We start from the raw sequence: 6,959 nt of genomic DNA on the forward strand, positions 1-6,959 counted from the left end.
GGCACCCCACAACAATTATTCCATATGGACTATGGTAAAGCCATTAAGCTGATTAACACCACAGAAAGATCGACTTTGGACTACAAACTGCTCAGGACAATTTTGAGATGGCTACCTGAGATGATCCAGCCTGACAGACTACTTGAACAAGGACTTGAAACAAGCCCTGCACTTTCTCATTATGCAGTAACTGGACAAATGATACAGGACTTGACAATTAACCACAAAATTTATTTTCAGGATTCCCTAAAGATGTCTTCACCCCCCAGAAAGCAGGAAGTAATTTTAAGAAAATGATGCCCACATTCCCAAGAGTTGGGATGGGAGATTTTTGGTTGTTTAATGAGTTATGGATATTGTCATTGCTTATGATGGTTGGTTACAAGTTGTTAATTGTTAATGGTCAGGAAAAAAGCTGAACAAGGAGAATAGAGTCAGATTTTTTGTTTAAAAAAAAGAAAAAAAGAGAATATAGATATGTGTTAGATCATTTAATCTACTCTGAAGAAAAAAATAAATAATAGGATAAATGGGTACATCATTGAATCTTCTCTAAAAAGAAAAAGAGAAGATATAAAAATGACAAATGTAGATTATTGAATCTATTATGAAAAGAAAAAAGATAGAATATGGAGATGATAAGATATAAAGGTCATTTACTGAATCTACTTTTAAAAAGGAACTACTTGTTTTAAATAGGCTAAGTAATGAATTTTTTGTCTGAATTTGTCAAATGTTAATGGACTGGACATTGTTATATATTAATGGAGTTTTTCATTTGAATCTGTCAAATGTTAATGGACCGGACATCGTTAATGTAATTCTTGACTGTATATATTGTATAAACTTATTGGATATAGTTTTTCTTGAATTAGTTATAAGCTTTCTTAATTTTAAACAAAAAAGGGGGAAATGTGGTGGTATTGTGTTCCCTAAAATATTGTGTACCCTAATAAACTTATCTGGAGTCAGAAAGCAGAAAAGCCACTAGATATAGAGGCCAGAAAACAGTGGCACACATGCCTTTAATCCTAGCATTCCAGAGGTAGAAATCCATCTGGATCTCTGTGAGTTCAAGGCCACACTGAAAACAGCCAGGCATGGTGACTCACACCATGGAATCCCAGGAAGTAATGGCAGAAAGCAGCTAAGTATATAAGGCATAAAAACCAGGAACTAGAGCTGGTTAAGGTTTTAGGATTTTGAGCTGTGCAGTTCAGCTGAGATCCATTCAGATGAGGACTCAGCGACTTCCAGTTTGAGGAAACAGGATCAGCTGAGAATTGGCAAACTGAAGTAGCTGTGGCTTCTGTCTCTGATCTTTCAGCATTCACCCTAATACCTAGTCCCGGGTTTGTTTTTTATTAATTAGAATTTTTAAGATTCCTGCTACAATATGGGATATGGACATTGACCTTGGCTGTCTCACAAAAGTTGGAGGTAAGTCTCTCTTGCTGAAAATACCATGTACTTCAGACACAGGACTGAAAGGATCCAAGCTGGATCTGATCTGAAAGTCTGCACCCTGAGGACTAGTTTTCATAGTACTGGGTGCTGTGCAAGCAGCCAAGGGAAGGAAACAATAATTACACCTACCCAGCTGTGACACCAAAGTACCACAATGAAGAGCTTAGCAATATACTGCTAAGCATGTATTGTGGAATAATTATTTTGTACACTGTAAAGATGTGTCTTTGCCAAGGCACCTTCTGATTGCTTTAATAAAGAGCCAAATGGCCAATAGCTAGGCAGGAAAAGGTTAGACAGGACTTCCAGGAAGAAAGAGAGCAAGAGAGATGAATCTAGGCGTGTAACAGACACCAGGGGACGTGGAGAGGAAACAGGAGGTGCAAGATGGAAGAGAGGTAAAAAGCCATGAGGCACGACATTGATTGATATAAATGGGTTAATTTAAGTTATAAGAACTAGTGGGACAAGCATAAGCGATAGGCTGAGCCTATAATTAATAATATGTCTCCATGTCATTTTTTAATTGTAAGCTGGAGGACCAAAGGAAAAAGTGTATGTAACAGCAGCACTTACATCTTGGCTATAACCAACAGAATACTGAAGATGCTGGCACATATTTTTAATCTCAAAATAAAGGAAGCAGAGGCAGGGGGATCTCTGTGTGTTTGAAGCCAGACTACACATGGTTTTCAATCTAGCTAGGTCTAGATGGTAAAACCCTGACTCAAAAAAGGAGATAATGAAATTGGGCAGAAATTAAAACCGTGATTTTTAATGTACCTATTGTTACAAATTGTGTATTGTGGCTCAGTGCTATTCTGGGAAGGATCAAGAAGTGAGTGGGATGTCCTAATTGTCTCTTCACTTATTCGCTGACTCATTTACAAGGTGAGGGGAGCTCAGCTGGCCTTGCTGTCTTCTGCCACGTTTCTTTTATTATTTAAATTTTTATTTATTTATTTTTTCATTTTACATATAAATCACTGTTCACCCTCCCTCCCCTTCTCCTGCTTCCCCCGAAGCTCCCCTCATCCTCTACCCTGGCAATAGGACCAGAACTTATGCCGTGTACATGAACTGGCTTTATTTTTTAATTTTTTAATTCATTTGACATACCAACCACAGATCACCCTCACATCCCTCCTCCATCTCCTCGCTCCTTCCCCCCAAGACTCCCCCCATCCCCTCCTCCAAAAGGGTTAGTACTTCCATTGGGGAACAGCAAACCCTCCCCCCATCCCCTCCTCCAAAAGGGTTAGTACTTCCATTCAGTTGAGGCAGGACCAAGCTTCACCCCCATGCATCAAGGGTGAGCAAACAATCCAAAGGTAAGAAATCTAGAAGCTTTTACACAATTTTTTGAACCGAGCCCTAATTCTTCTAAAAAGGGTCTTCAAAATCTGGAGTAGAATTATCATACTCCATAATGAAATGCTTGAGTTCTTCAACATGTTGCTCACCGATTTCATGCAAACTCTGCTTCATTGCAAACTGTATAGATTTCTCTAACAAACGATCCTTTTCAACCAGCCTTTCCACCACCATCCCGAAAGTTTCACAGACTTGTCGGTAAACCTTCTCAATCTCAGTGATTTTTGATGCAATCGCTTTTGAGCGAAGGCTAAGCTGGCTGTCTTCACACAATTATGGGCCAGCTGTTGTGTTTGACTCGGGTTCTTCTGTCTGGTTGATACGTAATGGTGCCTTGGATCCCATCTCAAACCCGGAATTTTCAGCCAACTTATTTTCTTCTGACTGCTTGGGATTTTCATTAGCCCTCTTGCCTGCAGCATCAGCCTGTTCCTTCTCAGTCAGCCGGCTGGGGCTTTTTAACACCTTGGATGAAGAACTTGAGGGCACAGAATCTCTTGATGTTTTCAAAAACTGGATGGCTCTCTCTTTACATCTACGTCGAGACTGGTGGAAGGAGCGCATCCTGCTTCTACTGCTGAGACTGGATCCAAATCTGCTGTGTAGGGAGTCCTTCCTGCCCACACGTGATTCTCTCAAAAAAGGAGCGCCCCGTTTATGGGGAGAGCGTTGTCTTGAATAATGGGAAGAATAGAAACCTTTTCTTCTAAAGCCGTTTCTCATGGCCCTGTATTGAGGCTGTTGGCTTGTGGAATACTCATCTCTTGACCAACAGTAGCCATAATGGCCTCTTTTGTAGGGTGGGGCTCTTCTTGGATCCTGAGTAAAACAGCGGCCCTTGCCCCATTCTTGGTAATCAACATGACAGTAGTATCTACTGTAGCCTCCTTCCTTGGGTTTGGCTAGCAGAGAAGATCTCTTGTCTTCCACAGGCGGTCTCTTTGGCACAACATTGATTAATCTATGGTTTCCATCACTGGGATGGTTCCAAGAAGGCGCTTGTTTTCCTGGAAGTCGCTTGTAGTCATACCATCCCTGCGCTTGTTTTCCTGGAAGTCGCTGGTAGTCACACCATCCCTCAGACCACATTTCATCTGTTTTGGAAGCCACTGGACTTCTGCGAACAGAAATTCGTACTTCCCTTCCGGTTCACTTAAAATTTCCAACCACACTCATGGCTCAGCTCAAGAATCTGTTATTGTCGGGCAGCTCCCCTTCTAGCCCCACCGGGAGGGATCCCCTTTTCCAAGCCCCCCGAAAGCCCCTGCAGTCTCCCCGCCCTGCCCCCACGCCCATCTGCCCGAGACCCCAGCACTTCCTGAGACTTAGAGACCGGCCCCCAGCTCCCAGCCTGCCCCCGACTTCCCTTCTGGACCAGAGGTGAGTACCCGGGTCCAGCCCGGACCCCATCCCTGGGCACCAGCCACTCCGGGGAGGCCTGCACAGCTTGGCGCCGGGTTCTGGCCACTGGGCAGCTCCGCTTCTAGCCCCACCGGAAGGGATCCCCTTTTCCAAGCCCCCCGAAAGCCCCTGCAGTCTCCGCGCCCTGCCCCCACGCCCATCTCCCCGAGACCCCAGCCACTTCCTGAGTCTTAGAGACCGGCCCCCTGCTCCCAGCCTGCCCCGGACTTCCCTTCTGGACCAGAGGTGTGTGCCTGGGTCCAGCCCGGACCCCATCCCTGGGCACCAGCCACTCCAGGAGGACCTGCCCAACTTGGCACCAGGTTCTGGCCACCGGACAGCTCCCCTTCTAGCACCACCAGGAGGGATCCCCTTTTCCAGCCCCCCCAGAAGCCCCTGCAATCTCCGCGCCCTGCTCCCACGCCCATCTGTGCCACTTCCTGAGACTTAGAGACCGGCCCCCAGCTCCCAGCCTGTCCCCGACTGCCATTCTGGACCAGAGCTTGCCCCTGACTTCCCTTCTGGACCAAAGAGTTGGACAAGAGAACTCCCTTTTGGACAAGAGAGAGAGTCTTCCTGAGTCTGTCAGCTCTTTGTGAAACAAGTACACTGATAAGACCAAGAAGGAACCACAAGGAGATGGGCAGACGTCAAGGCAGAAGTACATACAGCAAAATGAAGAGCAATACAGCATCATAAGAACCTAGCTTGCCTCCAACATCTAGACCTGAACACCAAAAATTGGAAGAAGCAGAAGAAAGTAGCCTTATGAGTAACTTCATGAAGAAGGTAGAGGCTTGTGTAGAGGAAAAGACAAGAAAATTGGAAGAACGCTGTAAACAACTAGAGGAAAGGGCAAACAAATTAGAAGAAAACAATAAAGCCCTCCAAGAAAACAATAAAGTCCTGGAAGAAAACAATAAAGCACTGAAAGAAAATCATGAAAAAGCAATGAAACAAACAAAGGAAACAGTCCAAGAACTGAAAAGGGAAATTGAAAAAATAAAAAAGACACAAACAGAGGGAATGCTGGAAATAGAAAACCTGAGTAAAAGATCAGGAACTTCGGATGCAAGTACAACCAACAGAATGCAAGAGATGGAAGAGAGGATTTCTGGCATTGAAGATACAGTAGAAGAAATAGTTCCATCAGTCGAAGGAAACACTAAAGCCAACAAAGACATGAACCAAAATGTCCAAGAAATCTGGGACACCATAAAAAGACCAAACCTACGAATTATAGGGATAGAAGAAGGTGAAGAATACCAACTCAAAGGCACAGAAAATATATTCAACAAAATTATAGAAGAAAACTTTCCCAACTTAAAGAAGGGAATGCCTATGAAGATACAAGAAGCCTATAGAACACCAAACAGACTAGACCCCCAAAAAAAGTCCCCTCGACACATAATAATTAAACAACTAAACGTACAGAATAAAGAAAGAATATTAAGAGCAGCAAAGGTAAAAGGCCAAGTGACCTATAAAGGTAAACCCATCAGAATAACACCCGATTTCTCAATGGAGACTTTGAAATCCAGAAGGACCTGGACAGATGTAATGCAGACACTAAGAGACCATGGATGTCAGCCCAGACTAATATACCCAGCAAAACTTTCAATCATCATAGACGGAAGGAACAAGACATTCGAAGACAAATCCAGATTTAAACAATACCTATCCACAAACCCAGCCCTACAGAAAGCACTAGAAGGAAAATTCCAACCGAGGGAAGTCAGATACACACTTGAAAACACAGGCAATAGATAAAGCCACAACAGTAAACCCCAAAGAAGAGAAGTACACACACACTACCACCAAAAATAACAGGGATGAAGAATCACTGGTCATTAATATCCCTTAATATCAACGGACTTAATTCACCTATAAAAAGACATAGACTTACAGAATGGATACGAAAGCAGGAACCATCTTACTGCTGCATACAAGAAACACATCTCAAATTCAAAGATAGACACTACCTAAGAATAAAAGGCTGGGAAAAGACTTTTCAATCAAATGGTCTTAAGAAACAAGCAGGGGTAGCCATCCTGATATCCAACAAAATAGACTTCAAACTAAAATCAATCAAAAGAGATCAAGAAGGACATTACATCCTCGTCACAGGAAAGATCGACCAAGATGAAGTTTCAATTCTGAACATATATGCCCCAAACACATGGGCACCCACATATGTAAAAGAAACATTACTAAAGCTTAAACCACATATAAAACCCCACACATTAATAGTGGGAGATCTCAACACCCCACTTTCACCACTGGACAGATCTCCCAAATCGAAACTTAACAGAGAAATAAAGGACTTAACCGATATCATGACCCAATTGGACCTAATAGATATCTACAGAACATTCCATCCTAACAAGAAAGAATATACTTTCTTCTCAGCACCCCATGGAACTTTCTCTAAAATCGACCACATACTTGGCCACAAAGCAAATCTCAACAGATACAAAACAATCAGAATAACCTCCTGTGTTCTATCAGATCACCATGGTTTAAAGCTAGATTTCAACAACAACAAAAACTACAGAAAACCTACAACCTCATGGAAACTGAATAATGCTCAACGGAATCACCAATGGGTTAAGGAAGAAATAAAGAAAGAAATTAAAGACTTCCTAGAGATCAATGAAAATGAAGACACCACATACCCAAACTTATGGGACACTATGAAAGCAGTGCTAAGAGGGAAA

General features: G+C 42.8%; 1 pseudogene; it reads right to left on the reverse strand.

Annotated features, from left to right (window-relative positions):
- Positions 1 to 2,850: 2,850 nt before the first annotated feature.
- LOC143270750 (periphilin-1-like) lies at positions 2,851 to 6,915 on the reverse strand (annotated as a pseudogene).
- Positions 6,916 to 6,959: the final 44 nt, after the last annotated feature.

The sequence above is a fragment of the Peromyscus maniculatus genome, chromosome X, assembly GCF_049852395.1.
Source record: "Peromyscus maniculatus bairdii isolate BWxNUB_F1_BW_parent chromosome X, HU_Pman_BW_mat_3.1, whole genome shotgun sequence".
NCBI classification, from domain to species: domain Eukaryota; kingdom Metazoa; phylum Chordata; class Mammalia; order Rodentia; family Cricetidae; genus Peromyscus; species Peromyscus maniculatus.